Source organism: Nelumbo lutea, chromosome 7 (genome assembly GCF_056320005.1).
Source record: "Nelumbo lutea isolate HS-2025 chromosome 7, American lotus-T2T, whole genome shotgun sequence".
Taxonomy (NCBI): Eukaryota; Viridiplantae; Streptophyta; class Magnoliopsida; order Proteales; family Nelumbonaceae; genus Nelumbo; species Nelumbo lutea.
The window spans coordinates 55,506,186-55,525,587 of NC_142690.1; the positions used below are offsets into that span (position 1 = coordinate 55,506,186).

Consider the following 19,402-nt stretch of genomic DNA (forward strand, 5'->3'; position numbering starts at 1 on the left):
GGTGAGGTCCTTGAATAGGTTTTTATTCTCTAACAGTGGCTAATGTTTTTGTAGAAGCTGGACAGTTTGTCTCTTCAAATATCTCTGCAAGCCTCCTCTCTCGAGGGTGGAGAGGCGCAATTTTCTACTGCACAAAATACAATAACCTTAATTTCACATATCATCACTAGCTATTACAGTAAAAAGAAGAAAAAAAATGAAAAATGTTTGTTGTCACGGACATTCTCTGAAAACCAAAGCACAAGGAAACAAATTCAGGGCCTTCATGATATCTCCATCAATTCAAAATCTCAGCTTATAACTAAATTAGCGCGAATACAAGAGAGATGTGAGGGGACAAGCAGCATCAGGAACCACAGTAGTTATTAATTCAGAAGAGTAGGTTGGAACTGGGTCCTTGGACGGGAGAATGGGCAATGGAGCTTCGAAACTGAGAGTCTGTAAAGCTTGCCTTATGGAAGGTCTAGAGCAGCTATCCGGGTGAGCACACCATAGCCCAACAACCATCAAGCACTCCATCTCTTTCTCATCAAAATTATAAGTACTACTGTTGATTAATCTTGAGTCGACAGCTTCAAACAGCTTTCCTACTCCAAACAGCGCCCATACCCAGTCCACCAATCTGATCTTGCTTTCTTCAACCCTGTGCTCAAAAGACCTTCTCCCACACGCAATCACTAGAGCAACAATTCCAAAGCTGTAGACATCTGATTTGGTGCTAGCCTTCCCAGTTGCAATATATTCAGGAGCCATATATCCCATGGTGCTAGCCACTGCCGTTGTCTGCAGCTTCTGTCCACGGTCTACGAGCCTGGCCAGCCCAAAGTCCCCAAGTCTGGCACTGAAGTTGGAGTCCAACATCACATTGCTGGACTTTATGTCTCTGTGCACAACGCTCTGATCCAATGATTCATGCAGATAAAGCAAAGCAGAAGCCAAGCCGAGGGCTATATTATATCTCACCTCCCATGTTAACAAGCTTTTCTGTCCAAACAGATGTGAATCAAGGCTCCCATTTAGCATCACCTCATATACAAGCAGGAGCTCGCCTTGTTGGTGGCACCAACCCACAAGCTGTACCAAGTTCTTATGCCTCAGTCGACTGATGATTTTGACCTCAGACATGAACTCTCTCAGGCCTTGCTTGGATGTTTTAGACACCCTCTTCACTGCCACATCCAAGTTGAGATCACACAGAAATCCTCTATAAACTCCTCCAAATCCTCCCTCCCCAAGTTTTCTTTCTTCGCTGAAGTTGTTGGTTGCACAAACCAGTTGTTGATACAAGATCCTCTTGGGACCCATCACCCCTTCAAAATCATCCTCCATGGGAATCACGTCAGTGCTCACATTTTCGTTGGGTTCATCAGTACTTGTATTTGATGATGACAACAGGAACCAAAACAAACACAAGAGCACACCAAATAAAGCACTAGAACCAACACCCAATGACACCTGTAGCATATGAATGTTCTTCTTGTAGCCCTTCTTTGATGGAGATGAACTTGCAGCCTCCAATAAGCTAGATTCGAATTCCCAGGAGTAGATGGTGTGCACTTCAGGCAAGTTTCCTGTCGCAGCAGAGAACCAACAGTAACCCATTCCGGCAAATGTTTACTTAGGTCAACTTCATAAGAAATGATAGGATGATCTCCTTTAGACACTGCGCTATAATTCGTCAAGAAAGCACTCAAAGTTTTTATACTGGATTTATAACTGATCCAAGCATGGGCAGTTTCCACATCCTTAAGACGAGTTGGCCATGTAATATTCTTCACAGAAACAATAGAGTTGATGTCTATTCCAACATGTTTGGATTCTGGGATGCCCCAACTGTTTTTAAACGTATCGAACTCCACTGCAACAATCTGAACATCACTCGAGTTATGAGCCTTGTTGTTGTAAGGAAGCAGACCAAGGAAGCCACCTGATGAGTTATGAGGAAGGTGGGAATCATTGGGAGCAAGGAAGAATGCAAATCCATCAGCAGCCTCTTTATTTGTAGGGCGAATAAAGAAGGAGAAATTGGTGGTGAAGTCTGCGAGCCTTCCAGTGGCCTTGTCCCAGAGGTGCACTGGGTCTTTGTATGTGGCTCGCCCAGAGCTGTACTGAAGATTTGTGTTGATTTGGTCTTGGGTGAGATCAATGCCTCTACTTGTGGCAGATGCATCTCCTTCATATTCAATTTTCTGTGTATTTGGACACAAACTGGAGAACTTGAAGGATAATGGTGCTGCAGAAGGGATAAATAATAAGAACACCACGATATGATACCCAACACAAAGGAGATTCAGAGAATCCAAATGGGAGTTCTGTGATTTGAAGAAGGCCGTTGTTTAAAACTGAAACTTGGAAGCTTGAGGGCTGGAGAACGATCTCTGGTACTATATACACATACGGATTTTCCATGTAAAATTTAAAAGCTGGATGTTCAAATGACCACGTTCTGTTGTTTTTCTTTCTTCCTTTTAAGTTTCTAAGTTGGAATTGAGTTGGAATTGCATACACCCAAGCCGAAAATTGGAGCAAGCGGCAACTGTTCTACTGAAAAGGTATGGTATCTGAAAAACTTGGTCATTACAGTCCACGTCTCTTAACTTTTCAGATTCCATTGGTTCCCACACGAAAAGTCCATTGGGCATGAAGACACCTTGTGCGCACACAAGAAATCTAATTAATTATAATGGCGAGACGAGAATCGAACACTAGTTCATTAGGTCATTTGGTTAAAGTGTTCCTGATATTATCTTAAAGAACCATTAAACCTAAAAGCTTTAAGATGTTAAGTGAAATCCTTGAATAGGTTTTATTCTCTACAGAATCAATGTTTAATGCAGACTAGGGTTTTGGGGGATGAATTTAACTTAAAGAAATTTTGAATACTGTAATTTTTGAGAACGAGAATGGATGGAAGCTGCTTGTTATAAATTCTGATTCTCTTGTGTCAGTTAGAGCCATTCTAATTTTCTTGTTTGGCTAGACTCTTTGTGAATTTTGTTGGTGTTTATATATTCTATCTATCCATATAAAGACTTAAATTTGCCACGTGCATTGCCCATACTTAATGCAGCTGAAGTGATACATCATGATTGGCTCATTGGTACAACTGTATAGGATATTCTGACTACTAGAGATAAACTCCATAGAGAGAAGAAGACAACAACATCTAATCGAAACCTTGATCTCCATTCTCTTTGCCACGTAACGTTATTCTTAAGGTGTTTTCTCCATGGTTTTTAAAATCAACTTGGAGACCGAAACGGTCAGGACCTGGGTCAGCGGTTTATTGATCAAAATCAACGGTTTTTTGAGAAATCTCGATTTTGGGGAAAAATGGAACCGGTCATCTGATCAGTTCTCGGTTTTTCTGGTTTGATCGTCCAGTCCGGTCCGGTTTTGAAAACCATGGTTTTCTCTTAGTTTCTTTTTATTTTCTTCAATTTTCTAAAACCTAAAACTTACAGGGTGTTCAGCAATATGTATAATTGGCTTTGTTTTTGATAAAACAAAAACAATTTCCACATCAGCAAAATTATATTGTTTTTTTATATAGCGGTTTTTTTTTTCAAAAACAAAACCAATCATGTTATTGAATGTACATCCTATTAATTTAATCTACTATTAATTTTATTTTGAAAATATAAAAAAGAGAGAGGCCATGTACTTACCTTCCTCAAGACAAACAAAAACTAAGGATGTACTTCATTAGTACCATTGCCATTTCATGCTTAGACGTTTAGAGAGGTAATGGCATTTCATGTCAAAACACCAATACAGTCATTTTGACATAAAACTTGTTTGATTGGTACTTATGCTAACTAGGCGTTAAATAAGTGTTTTCAACCATATTGTGTTTGGTATTGGCATTGCTACCTAAAACCTTTAAGAGGGTATTTTATAACATGAATGTTTTTGTTTTCATTTGTTTTTGGAATAATCACATAAGCTATTAGGGTTGTGTCTTATTTTTCAACTTGGATTATTTTTAATTTAATGGTTGATATGGTATTTCTTTAACGAGGGTTTTACATATGAAAGGTTTCTTTTGTATGTAAGGTTAAGGTTTCTTAAATAAATAAGAAAGAAATTTATTCTTTTTTCTTGTTGGAGAAGGAAAAAGTGAAGTGGAGAGAGGTGTTTTTGGTGTAAGAGTGGAGTTTTTTTCTTGTTATTGTCCTTCAGATTGAAAGAAGAAAGGGAGAACAAGTGTACAATTGTTAATGATAGGTTTGGGTTGCAAGTCAAAAGATACTTGTATTGTTTCTCATTTTTTTAGAAAGAATGACCATTCAGCCCAAGGTCAGAATTCATAGGCCCAAATTACAATTGGGGTAGGTGCCAGTTTAGAATTGATGCCAATTCACGGGCAGGTATGGGTGCATAGGGTGTGTTTTTTTTTTTTTTATAGTTAAAAACAATTTTCATTTCTCCCATGAATGTAGGCAGTAAAACCAAACCACATAATTTTTTTTTGTGTTCTTGGTTGTGCTTGTTTAATTTTATTTGTCTTTACTTGGATTTTTATTATTTATGTTGCTATTAGATTTCTCTTAGGCTCAGTTTGGAAAGAGTACAAATGCAAATATGTACAGTATAAATACATACAAAATAATATAAAATACGAGGTTTTGCACTCCACATATTTGTATTTGTACTCCTTCCCAATTGATCTAGCTTTATTTGCTATTTCAAATACTTTGTGGTTTTATCCTATGGGTAATTGTTGTGAGTTCCCAACATAAGCAAAAAATAAAGGCAGGTTTTGAACTCTACTTTTGTTTTTCAAAGAGAAAAAACAAGTTGATTTTGTTTCAAAAAAAAAAAAATACATGTTTTAAAACAAAAAACATAAAAATTTTCTAGTATAAAATTATATGATTTGTTGAACATAATATTAAATAACCAGATAAAGTTTTCACAAATGTTTTGATAAGTTCTCTTTAGCTTTTTTTAATTTTCCCTTTTCAGGTTCGACTATGATATGGAAAAGATGTGATATCTGAAAAACTTTGACCAGTTAAATGTAATCATAAACGTGGTAGCCAATTAGGTGTTATTTATCAAAATTCATGGGTGGATTTTGATTGGTCAAAACTCTTCCCATACCATATTTTTTTCGCATCATAGATTTTTCCTTTTCTAAAACATGAAAGGTTGTCAAGTAAGAATTCGAGGGACAAAGGTGAACACATTAATGCAACTAAAGAAGATGCATTTGGTCAGCTTGGGAAAGCTTAAAACTGTGAAAAGCTTAACTCTCATCTCATCCATTCACCTTCCTCTCATTCCTGTTGCAATCACAATTGCTCTTACTAGCCCCAGCCCATGTTATGCATGCTTTGCTACTTTCAATGTATACTTAGGCTTGTCAATTGGGTTGTCTGAATTTGAAGAAATTTAGTTACATCTGGCTCAGGTTAGGGTTCGTATGCATTAAACGTTTAACTAAATTGGGTTTGGATTAGGGTTTAAGACATTAAAAACTTAATAAATATCAACCCAACCCAAACCTTGCTTCCTGATGACTCAAATTTGACCACTCATATTTTCCTATATATCTTCCTAGCTGAACTTGGATAAAGAGTAGCATACATTAGTTTTCATCATCCTAAAGCCGTTCCATAAATCAGTTCCAGGTTCAAAGTCTTGAACAACAATTAGACCCAACTAATCCCCCTTGACTTAGTCATAATAGATGTGCGCATAGATCTGTGTGGGTCATATGGCCTGTTTTTTTTTTTTTTTTTTTTATTATTATTATTATCTGGCATGCTTTTACTGCCAAAAGCTTAAGGCTGTGTTTGGTTTGAAGGAAAAGATAGATAGAGAAAAAAATGGGACAGGTAGGACTCGTTTTGCAAAGGTTTTCTTATCTTTTCTTTCCTTTTCATAGTTTTTTTCATTCAAACCAAATACGTACAGCCTGATGTCATGTAGCTTCCCCCCGAATGGAAAGAGCAAAAGTGAATATCCATGGCCGAAAATAAAAGAGGCTTTTTTCATTAAAAATGATGAATTGATGATACAGCTAGCACTGTGATGGTCACAACACTCCCTTACAAACACCAATATGAAAATAAGAAAGCAGTTTGGCAAAATCTATGGTGCACGCATGAACTATCTATGCTGTGAAGCAAAAAATTAATGTAAATCAAAATACAAAATAGTTGGCATGTTTAATGTTGTTGAAGTTTTGACGATAAATACATCTTGTGAAATAAGTGTAAACAAATGAAAAGTAAATGAAGGACCATGTGATGTCTTTAAAAAGGGAAAATCTATATGATATGGAAAGAGTTTTGGCCAATCAAAATCCACCCATGAATTTTGATAAATAACACCTGATTCGCTATTATGTTTATGATTCCAAATTATTGGTCAGTTGTTTTTTGGATATCGTATCTTTTTCAATTCATAGTCAAATCCTTAAAAATAATTAGTTTTTTTATCCCCAAACTTTACTCCAAACGCTTTTCGGTCCTTGGGAAACACTTACCCAGGTAAGTGTATGTATCCATGTTCTTTTAATTCCCAAGTAGAAAGGGAAATGAACATTTTAACCATAAAAATCCATTATTAAGATGGGCATTTTTGTCCAATTTAAGTTTTGGAAAGTTTCCCCTCATGTGGAAAAGTTATTTATCCACCTAGGAGAAAGGTATAAGTGATATACAGGAAAATTAACTTTCCCTAATCTCCACATAAATCTGTAAAAGGAACATGCGATTTTTGGTCAATGATAGCCAAAATCCCATTGACCAACTTTCCCCCTCAAATAAAAAGGATACAGGAGAAGACTTAGCCCTCCTTGCCCTAAAGCTCAGGATACAAATTAAGCACACGCTGACACTCAACCCCAACAGCCCCTTAGCCGATTCTAATTTTTGGCAAGTGCAATAAATCTTCAGAACTAAGAGATCTAATAGCACGCGGAATATAAGAAACATAAAGGTAGAAGTTCTCTCCTCCAAAAACTGCAAGCTTAGCAAGAGAGTATGCTACAAAATTCTCTTCTCTACACTTAAAATGTCATTGAATTGAATGAGTGAATTGAATGTCATCAATCCAACCCAACAACTGCCGAGGATTATGAACTTTGCCTCGAATAGTGTCAACCAGCAACTTAGAATCACTCTCTACAATTATAGAATCAAGACTCAGCGCTTTAGCATAATTAATAGCATTCAGGATAACTCAACATTCAGCAGTAATATTAGAGCCATGATTATAAAAGGAGGTGAAAGAAAAAATAAAGGACCCTGCCCATCTCTAAAAATACCACCACCTCCACAATTTTCCGGATTACCGAAGCACGCACCATCACTATTAATTTTAACGGAGAAGTATGGAGAGGTTCATTGCAGAATTCTGATTTTTACTGAAGATCTACAACATTTCAAAATGTCAATTATCCCTACTCTATGCATCAATGCTTGCCCGTGAATTGACATCAATTTCGAGCTGGCACCTACCCCAACTGTACTTTGGGCCTATGAATTGTGACCCTGGTCTGAACCGTCATTCTCCCTAATTTTAATCTTACCCACTGGCAGAGCCAGATGCTCCCATTTAATAATTCTGATTCTGGGACGAGAACCATTATTGATAGGCACACTAAGAAAATCTAAGATGGATTTGGATAATTCAGCTCATAAATCCAAGAGGCAATTTTCTGAATAATTGCTCCATTCGTTTATGACATCTCTCTTTCTAGATCTCCTAAACAATGAGTGGCAGCACAGAAGCAATTAAAACATTCAGTTGGGAGTTACCATTAGTTGTTAGGCCGAACCAAAAAAGAACTATTAGTTGTTAATTTTTTCGTAAGTGTATTTATCTATGTTCTTTTATTTTCTAAATAAAAAGTAAATAATTATTTTAACAATAAAATCCGTTATTAAAAGTGACATTTTTGTTCTATTCAAGTGTTGAAAACTTTCCTCCCATGTGGGAAAGTTATTTATCCATCACTTACTCAGATAAGTGATACATAGAAAAATAAACTTTTCCCAATTCTCACATTAATCTAAAAAAAGATCATGAGATTCTTGAGTCAATGGGAACCTACTTTTAACTATCCCCCCTCTCAAAATCCAGAAAAAGAGCGCCCCATTTGATGAAGAATAAAGGGGATATCCAAAACTTGGCTAAAGTGTTTCCAGAAAAAGAACGCCTCAAAATCAGAGGCATTCACATTTCTTCTGAAGCCTGGGATTGATCCAAATAATTTGATTTGCATTAATCTCATAGTAGCCACTAATTCTGGAATAACTATGTAAGATTCAAAATATCAATACGTCCGATATGCTGGTAGGGGCGTATCGGGTGATATCAATAATTTTTCTCTATATATATATATATTTTAAATCGATTCAGGGGATTGATTTAAAGTTCCTCCACCCTCTGAACCGGTCAGAACCCCGACACATTCACTATATCGGTGTATCTTAGAGCCCAAAGTGTATGATACTTTGAGCCTTGCTTCTGTAATGCCAAAAGTGTATGATACTAGATGACAAAAAGTGGCTGAAGCTAGTTTAAATTTGTGGTTTGTCTGTCATAGGACTATAAAAATTTACATCAAAGGGACGATGTGGATGATTTTGATTGGATTGATGCTGATTATTATGTAAAGCACGTACATTCGCTGTGACCCTGTGTATCACGGGAACTGCTTCTTTAATTTTCACCGCTGGCACGTGTGTCCATATTTGATTGGGGTGGTGCACGGTATGCATTGCTGTATCATAATTTTCTTGGAGAGTTGGCATCCGTAATCCATTAAGCGTGTCCCACATGTACATCTCAGCGTGCATTTACAACATTTCATGTAGTTATCATTGGAAAATATTCCCAATACATGGTTGGGATGTACAATGAAAGTAAACCTATTCCACAAAATATTTCATTCAAATCTTATCCCTTTTTAAATTTATTTGGGAACATTACCCCAAATTATATATGCCCATAACTGCAATTATGGGTTCTATCCTTGGACAATGTCTCCTTTCATGAACAAGTAAAAATAAACACAAGTGTGTGAACCAAGGTTTTTAAAACTGAATCGGACAATAAACTGGCCAGGGGTCCAGTTTTTGGGTCAAATGATTTGATCATTCAAATCAAACGAATGACTTATTTTAACAAAAAAATAAAAAAATTCCAAAATCATTAGATGGTTCGAATGATTTAAATCAGTGATTTGCTAATAAAATTAACGGCTTGTGGCGAAATAATGGTTCTGGAGTAAAACAAAACCAATCATCTAACATATTCTCGATTTTGCCGATCCAACCATCTAATCCGATCCAGTTTTAAAAACCATGGTGTGAACTATATATCATCCATCATGAGTGAAAATATCGTATCGTGGAACCCATAAAATACTGACGCATTCACTTTTGATTGGTAATGTAACATGATTCACATTCTAGTAGTGTTGGTAGCAAATCCTGTCTCAAAACTTGAGGGGTCAAGGATGGCGGATGGAATTCAATTTTGCTACGACACGGTATCAACGGGGCTAAAACCACTTCATGCGTGGCAAAAGTGGATTGAAGATGATTTGCTTTCTTCTTGCAATAATAATTGAGATTTCTGCGGCCGGAAGGGTCATGGCATTAAACAATTAAACTTCTGACACTAAAGTTGCCGTGCAAAGACTTAAAAAGAGTCGTGCATGAAAAACACATCACGGTAAAAGTACTTTTGACATTGTTCATTTTGAAAAGAATACAAATACAAATACAATATATGTTTGGTATTGATGCCTGATGTGTGGCTTAGAGCATTATTTTCTTAGAAAAAGATGTATTTTTTTTTTTGTTTGGAATCATTGCTATTAGGTAGGACGTTTCCTGAAGCAACAACAATTTTTTTTTTTTTTTCTGTTTGGTACCAATTTTCTAAGAAACGTTTTCTGCACTTCTATCCATTATCCACTGCAACATCACTGCCCTGTTGGCAGCAACGAGCTGCAGCTTCAGGAAACGCCAAATTTGATGTTGCTCCAAGCCATGCCTTCCCGATTTCCAAGGTGTGGCTGGAAGCATAATTTTTTATGAGAAAACGGTTCCAAATAGAATGTTGTTTCCTTGAGCACCGTTTTTTTCCTACATGGCACTGATGTGGCACCATTTTCTGGAGCAATAGCAACGGTTCCAAACAGACACACAATATACAAGTTTTTGCACCGTACCAACCAAGGGTTGGCTCATAGATGTGTTAGCTGGTTTGTTCCAGGGTAGACTTAGAACCGAATCCTACAAACCAGTACTTTAGGGAAAAGTACCTATTCATGTCCTAATCAATATTTATCTGTTTGGACAAACGAGGTTGAAGCATAACCTAAACTGTCCTTGCCTTAAAGAGATTTCCAACTTATCACTAGATGGATGTAGGATGTAAAGGATCCTTGAACTCTTTGTACATTATAAGGAAAGCTAGATTTTGGCCTATAGTGGAAAAATCTCATTCAGATGAGCAGAAAGATCAGTGTATTCCCTAGAGGCAGCTTGTTTAATGCTTGAGCTCTCAAAACCTAGGGATTTTGTGTTTGCTTCTGAAGCAGTGATGTGATCATGAATACTCCAGAGAACAACCACTTAGCTTTTCTTGTCATAATAATAATAATAACAATAACAATCTTGGTATGGAGTTTAATTGATTATTGAAGAAAAAACTGATGCAATGCTGATTTAGGGGAAAAAAAGGGAAAGATCAATTTCGGTAATGTAGTATAGAGGAGAAGGAAGCAATTAATTGAAACCCAAAGATGTCATCCAAAAACAAGTCATTCAAGTAAAATCAAAAGGTACCCTGGTGCCTACTCATATCCCAGGTGCAATGTACAGGAAAAGGCAAAAAATGTCAAATAGAATTAAGAACCATTTGACAAAAGCTAAAGTAGCTGAAATGAATGACTTGTTGCTTTGTCTTTTAGGCTCACTTTGGAAGAAGTACATATACAAATATATACAAAATATAAGACTTTGCACTAATATTTATATTTGTACTCCTTCCAAACTGAGCGTTAGTTAATAAGTCATTAAGGGGGTTAGTTTATTTAATGGTTAAAGCTGAAGTTAAGTTGACTATAATATGCTTGAAGGCTTTATTGTTTAATTATTTTATCCACGCATAAGACAAACCAATAGGGCATTCAGTTCACTTCAGCCATTGTCAAATGACCCCCCTTAGTAAGCTATTAATAAAAAGTAACAATTAACATTCAGACAATAATGGTAGAAAGGGAAGCATGTATAGTCACATATTATAATAGAAAAAATGAAAAAAAAAAACCCAGAACAATGACAATAACGATGATAACAAAGAAACCATTGATTTGTATACCATATAAAGAAAAGGTGAAGTCTAGTAGAAGAAAGGCACCATAAAATAACTATATAACTGTATAATAGTTATATATTAAACACAAAAAAAAATGAAAAATAAAATCTAGAATAATAATAATTTATTTGTATACCATGCAAAGAAAAGTTGAAGTCTTCAAAATAATAGATTGTTATGTACACTACATACAAAAATTCAAAAGAGTAGAATGAATAATACAGCAATAACACCAGCCCCATCATCTGGAATAAAAAATAAAAAATAAAAGATAAACTAATACTGATAGGAAGAGTTTGTGGGAGATAGGGAAGACTTTCCATGAACAGTGGTTTTTGCCTTTTCGAGTAAGAGTTTGTGCGAGATGGGGAAAAGTTCATAGGAGACGGGGAAGAGTTTGTGGGAGAGACAAAGTTGGTATTCGGTTTCTATTACAGTACGATATACAGTCCAGAATTCGTCGGAGACAGGGGAGGAATTTGTTGGATAGAGAGGGAAGATTTTGTTTTAAAAGGGATATGACATAAGTACCCTTCATATGCATAGACAAGAGGGGGTAGAACCTCCTGTCCAGTGAAAATTCCAAGAAAAGAGGGTTATTTGCTCTTTTATAAGTAATATAGATTAAAATCCAACACTCAGCAGTCTTAGGAGGAGTGCATGCATGTTTGTTTTCCTCTACCCAATGGGCTGCTAAAGTGAAGGAGAATTGGTGCGTGTTGGGTGTAAATGTCTAAGACTTAACCCTGAAACCTGATTTATGGAATGACTAAATCTATACTATTTTAAAAAGCACGAATAGCCTCAAGAATATTTTTAGAATTTTTTAGGACAAAATTTACCCCTCTATATTTAAATTTATTAATAAAAATGAGAGCAAATAGGGTAATCGATTACTGAGATTAAATGAGTTGGAAAGAGATAATTTTAAGATATTCAATGCATTCATTAAGTTCTACTAATTAAATCCACAACATTAATTTTAATAGTATAAAAATAAATATTTTGAAAACAAAATCATTTTCTTCCCTCCCAATAGTGGATAAGTAATTCAATCATTTGGGCTCAAATGGGTTGATAAATAATGTCATAATTAATTAAAAAAAGTCATAAAATATAAAATATACAATACAAAAAAAAATAAAAAGAATTTTTGTCAATATATTTGTTATACTAAACAAAAATAAGTATGAAATGTAAGAAGTATGTTTATTAATACTGAAAGTGAATGCCAAATTTAAAATCAACCTAGAAACGAAATGATGCCATAGTTAAATAATAAAATAAAATTTTTAAAAATAGAAAATACAAATAATCACAAAAGTAAAAGAAAAATAGAGAAAATTTTGGGCACATATCTAATGTTATATATTTATAAGAAATAAAATATTGGGTATATACTTAATATTATACATTCATTATATTGAACAAAAATAAGTTTTATACTTTTATCAATGATGAAAATGTAATACAAAATTTAATATCAACCTATAAATCAAACTATTTTCCTTTTTGGGTGGTGGGTTAGTGATTTGGTTAAAATGGATTAATCAATGATATGATAATTAAATAATAAATCTTTAAAAAGTAAAAAAAAAAGTACAAGTAATCAAAAGAATATATAAAAATTATATATTAATTATGTCAAACAAAAATTAAGTGTAATAAGTAAAAGTTATTTATATAGTATAGATAAAACATATAATTTAAAACTTATTTGAAAGTAAAACTATTTTCTTATTTAGATGGTGAGCCAACGATCCAAACTTTTCAAAAGAAACTCATGATGCCATAATTGAATAAAGAATATTTAAAAAAGATAGAATGCCAAAAAAAAAAGACGAAGAAATACAGAATTTTGTTGAAAATGTTTGGGAATACAAAATTTAATAATAATAATAATAATAATTGTTATAGTAATTTAAAATTTTTATGTGCAATGCATTTGCATATTTACTACAAACATTTAAGTTTATTTTTAATCATATTGTTACTTTTGTTAATTTTCAATTTCTATCTTAACTATGATATATCTAAAATTCAAATAATTATTATAAAGAAAAATTTCACACGTGCAAATGCATGTGCTTAATTATTAGTATTGCTCAAATGGAGATGTTACCCTAGAGCTTCTTGTATATGGACTATGATTATCTATCTTCTATTATGTGTCCACTTGGAGTCATGTTCAGTAAAACCTGTTCACTCACAGTGTATCAGAGATGGCAATTTTTGCCCATCCCCGCTGGATACCTAGCTTCCCAAACCCAAGGTCTAGGAGATGGAGGTTGCCTTGGCGGGGACAAGGCAGGTATGGGGATTAATATGATACCCAACTGGGGAGTGAATTCCCCAACCCTATTTCCATCCGGATCAAGGATGGAGATTTATTTCAAAGTTGGGAGGAGGATGGGGAGTATGGTGATCACCACGTTTCCATTCCTACACTAATGTTCACTCTCTAAATATCAACCCACTGACTGGTCCACAATATCAACCCACTGACTGGTCCACCCAAAGATTTCTCCAAGGCATCCTTGTCACTGTTGAGTACTCTCAATTTAAGCAACAACCAGTTGGAAGTTACAATTCTCATGTTAGTTTCTGGACCTCAGGATCTCATGGTACTTTCACTTTCATTCAACTTAGAGTGTCAATTGGACTGGATTTTGTCCAATCCGATCTGATCCAATATAAGTCCATTACAGATGGATCAGGTCCAATCCAATCTGATACATACTATGAACCCTTTTGGATCGATACAATTCAATGTTTGGACCTGTTCAAATTGACTTTAATTTAGATTAGTTCCAACCCAAGCCTGATCCAGATATTAGTTCAATCTGAGCCAATCCAATATAAATCTATTACGGATGGATCAGGTCCAATTCAATGTCTTACTACTTATTCAATCCGCCCAAAACGGTCCATTGACACCCCTACATCCAACATATTCAATGACATTTAAACTGACTTGAAATGATTCAGAAGCTTAATTGGTAACATTTTATCAACCTACAGGTTCACATATTGAAATTTGCTTCTTGCAAGCTAACAGAATTATCAGCTGACGTTAGGGTTCAATTTGGGTGGGTTCAGGTTGAGAATTTGCTAAAATTAGAAGGGCACGGTGCAGATGCAGTGTTAATTATTCAAACCAGTCACTTCAGACCAATTTGCAAACTTAATGGACATTAAAGGCTAGGTTCCGTTTGTCTGCAACGCATAGGAGTGCAAATAGGCCAAGTGTAAATCCCCGTTACTTTTGCTTCAGATTTTACCTTGTTTTGTTTTGTGTTTTTTTTTTTTTTTTTGTAAGAAGTAAAATGATGGGTCCCCAATTTATATAAAAGAAAATTGAGGTGCAAGGAAAGTTATTAATTTGTGTGAAGGTAGCTAGGAAGCAAATTTTTAGATACAAAATTTGCATTGATATGGGTGCAAATGAAACAAAAATTGCAAATTTTACATCAGGTAAGAATATGTTAGCCCTTAATCATCAAAGACTTAACCCAATTATATGGGATTGAGTACGTGAATCCTTTTTCATCATTCTATTTTATTTAACGTCATATTCATTGATAGACTATGGATACATAAATTATTTTTTATTTTTTACTACTACTTATGTCCATTTTATCCTATTCCTAAACTTTTTAGCCCCTTCAACTCGCAACAGATCATTTCTTCTTTTGAGTTTTCTCTTGTTTAGTTTATCTAATTTCGATGCTTAAACTACAAAAGGAAAGAAGGAAGTCTAATTCACTAAGATGTGGAGGTTGCCAACTGGTCAATAAAGTCTCCAGCAGGTTGTAGTAGAGACTTAGAATCAGGATTAGAGGTGCAAACCAGGAAGGCTGGGCTGGGTTTAAGATCAACGTAGGCTCAACCCTAAGAATTGGGCTTAAGGTTCAAGTCAGCTAGAACCAGAGGTTAAACCCAACTTGTCCAAGCCCAAGCTCAATTTGCATTAAAATTTGATGCCCTCAGGGTGGACTCGGATCTAAGCCGAGCTTGGATTGGTCAATCAGCCCATACTAATATATATATATGCATGCACCCATGTATATAGTTGGGCCAGACTTGGATTGGGGTAAGGTCGATTTAGGTTCTGGCGGGATTGCCCAAAGGCTAGGTTTAAACCTAGTCTGATAATTAAGAAAGCCTAAACTTTTGATCCTAGGCCTAATCCGGAGAATGAAAATCCAAACTCAATCCATATAAAATTAAACATTGAGATGTATACCCCATTCTCCAAATTGTACCCCTAATCACCATTAATCACATCGAATTTCCTTATCATAGAGATGGCTTGGGGCCAATAATCAATAACTCAATACCTGTACACTTTTTTGCTGTAAATGGCTGGATGCTGGAGATAAGTCTAAAAGGAAACTCATAAAATCAGATGGTTAAGACTAATATGACCATTCAAGCTGACTTCAGGCGGGACCTCTATTAGTTAGAAATGATTATCAAATGGTTGGTTCTGATATTCTACCAACAATACGTTTTCCCTAGTTATACCCAGCAATGCAATTATGGGCTCCATCAGATGACACCCAAAAAGAATCCCTTGTGTAAATTAGAGAGAGGGAGAGAGATTATTCTACCAACAATATGTTTTCCAAGTTGTACCTAGCATTGCAAATTGTGGGTCGCATCTGGTTGGGAGAGAAAGAAAGAGTGAGAGAGAGACTTTTAGTTAGGGGAGAATGACGGTTCATCACAGTGTTAGAATTTTTAAAGTACAATTGGAGTAGGTGCCAACTTGGATTTTATGCCAATTTGTGGGCGGCATTGATGTATAGAATGAGGGTATTTGATATTTCGAATATTTTAATGTCTGCAATAGAATTCAGAAATCTGCAAAGGACTATCTGTAGTTTTCCCTTTTAGTTATGCTCACTGGGGGAGGGGGTGTCTTACCTGGGACACCTAAAAGTATAGATCACATTTGTGCCCTATATGCATATTTCAGCATGCATTAGAAATATCTCTCAAAGCTGTCAGTGGGAAATATTCTCAATACATGGATAGGATATGCTGTGGAGCATTTGTGGGGCGCAGATATGAATTCCTAAATGTAATGTTTTAAAAACCCACCTGAAACTGGACTCAGTCATTGGGCTTCAGGTTAGTGTTTCGACTGTTCAGTCCAAATAGATCAGTTTGTGATGTTTTTAAATTAAGAATACAAAAAATAAATAAAATAAAAATTGGTCCAAAAACTATTGTCTAGGTCAAACTGGTCCCAGTTAGTTGGTCACTCACTAATTCAACAGTTTCAGGGAAAATAACTGTTAGGTGCTGAAATGAAACATACCCTAACCAGTTTCCAGGCCTAACAGTCTGACTTCCTGGTCAACAACGGCTACAAAACTGTGCCCAAAAGAATCCTTTTAGGCTGTGTTTGGTTGATGTACAATTTTATTTGTACTAGTATAAATGCATAGGAGTGTAAATGTAAAAATGTAAATCCTCGTTTAATTTTGTTTTGGGTTTTATTTTATTCTGCTTCATGTCTTAATTTACTTCTTTTGTACTGTAATTAAACAAAATAAAATAAAATTTAAAACAAAAATAAGTTAGAATTTACATTCAAATCATTTGCACTGCCATAGTTTTCCATTAGTGCAAATCTGTTTGCATTGCAACCAAAAACAGCCTAAATAATACTTATGCAAATCAATAAAGAGGGAGAGATTTTCCAAAATATACCCAGCAGTGCAATTGTGGGACTCATCTGGGACACCCAAAAGAATCCTTAGATGTGACCAAACAACAAACCTAAAGAAGCGTTACTATCATAGGCCTCACCTATCATGTAAACCAACCACCTAGGGCATTTTATGCAAATACAAATCAAGGGTTTGATAATATAAGCGCAATAAGCAATGTTTGCTGGACTCCACCCGAACAGCATATAAGCAATGTTTGGTCACAAATTCAAAAGATCCAAATTTGCAGGTGCAGCCCTTCAACCCAAAAAGGGCTTTTCATTGAAGCCTCTTTTAATGGATTCTCCAAAACAATTCAGTGAAAGCAGCTTGACTAAAGGTTTAACCCTCCCAAACAGGCCCTTATTAATACTAGCTGATTGCTTTTTTATACTGTACATATTTATATTTGCACTCTTTTTAAACTGTGCCAAGATTCCATGTAATATGAATGGAAATATAAATTCAAAGAGCGTAAATGTTGGTTTGCTTTTGCTTTAGGCATATTATGCTTTGAGTAGGGGTGTCCACGGTTAGGTTAACTAAATTATAAATGATTTTTTTCAAATTGAATCGGTCCTACCGGTTTTTTTATTTCTTCGAATCGGTGCCACCGGTTAACCAGTTGATTGGTATAATATTATCTAAATATATTTATAATATTATATATAAATAATAAATGATATATAATATATTTTTATATTTATAAAAATATATAATATATTTATAAATAGATTATACATATATATTTATATATAATATATAGAAAATATGTGACATATATTAAATATATATAATATGCATATAAATATATCGATTTGGTTAACCGTCGGTTTTTTCTAAGTTAACCAAAAATCAAACCGATCCTTTGGTTTTTCAAAAATACCAAACCAGAACTGATGTAATCATTTTTGGCCACGTACCAATGTTTTGTGATGTAAAATTTTTTGGCAAAGTACCTCGTTATTCGACCCGGTGGTGGCGTGCCTTAGTGACGAGCTACTTGGTGGCGAACTTCCTGGTGGCGAACTCCCTGGTGACGAACTGCCTGGGGGCAGACTGCCTTGGTGGCGAGCTGCCTTAGGGGCGAGTTGCCTGGGGGGCGAACTGCCTGGGTGGCGAACTCCCTGGTTGCGAACTGTTTGGGGGCGAACTGCCTTGGTGGCGAACTGCCTGGTGGCGAACTGCCTGGGGGCGAACTGCCTGGGGGGGAACTGCCTGGTGGCGAACTCCCTGCTGGCGAACTGCCTGGGGGCGAACTGCCTTGGTGGCGAACTGCCTGGGGGCGAACTGCCTGGTGGCGAACTCCCTGGTGGCGAACTGCCTGGGGGGCGAACTGCCTTGGTGGTGAACTGCCTTGGTGGCGAACTGCCTGGGGGTGAACTGCCTTGGTGGCGAACTTCCTGGGGGCGAACTGCCTTGGTGGCGAACTGCCTGGGGGCGAACTGCCTTGGGGCGAACTGCCTTGGTGGCGAACTACCTGGTGGCGAATTGCCTGGGGACGAACTGCCTGGGGGCAAACTGCCTGGCGAACTCACTACTGGGCGGCCGATGCCTTAGAGAATGTTGGAGCTCCCTGGTGCGGCGCAATCCGACTGCCCTCAGCATGAGGTGGTCTTCTTTCCTTTGTAGGCTGCGGGAGATGAGGGATCTGCGAGAACTTCATCTTTTCCTCATCTTTGTAGGTGGCAGGGGCTGAGAGACCTGCGAGAACTTCATCTTTTCCTCCTCTTTGTAGGTGACGGGAGCTGAGAGACCTGCGAGAACTCCATATTTTCCTCCTCTTTGTAGGTGGCGGGAGCTGAGGGACCTCCGAGAACTCCATCTCTTCCTCCTCCTTGTAGGTGGGGGGAGCTAAGGGACTTCCGAGAACTGCATCTTTTCTTCCTCTTCGTAGGCAGCGGGAGCTGAAGGACCTGCGAGAACTGAATCAGAGGTCCCGGGGGTACTTTCCCAATGGGGGCTCTCCGATGCTTAAGTTAGCACTCTTATTGTAGAGAGCTTTGAAGATAATATGAGAGAGCTAGAGAGCAGGGTTACTTCCCTTTCTTTTTCCATCCCCTTCCCCTTTGGGGGGTGAGGTCTTTATATACCGGAGTCTTCGTGGGTTAGGTCGGTGAAAAGCCTCCAAACGGTAAAACTCGTCGCATCCTGTCAGAACCGGGGTATGGTGGTGAACTCCTCGAGGTCGTCAGGCTGGCGCTTGTGTCAGGCGGCCAAGTCGGCGCCTGGGCCTGGTTGTCAGAGGGGTGCCTGCATCAGTCGGCGGGTCAGTGTTTAGGCCAGGTCGTCAGGTCGGCGCTTGTGTCATTCGGCGGGACAGTGTCTAAATC

The 19,402-nt window shown here is 36.7% G+C and overlaps 1 pseudogene; it reads right to left on the reverse strand.

Annotated features, from left to right (window-relative positions):
- Positions 1–306: 306 nt before the first annotated feature.
- Positions 307–8,804, reverse strand: LOC148846476 (L-type lectin-domain containing receptor kinase IX.1 pseudogene; annotated as a pseudogene).
- Between the last annotated feature and the right edge of the window lie 10,598 nt (positions 8,805–19,402).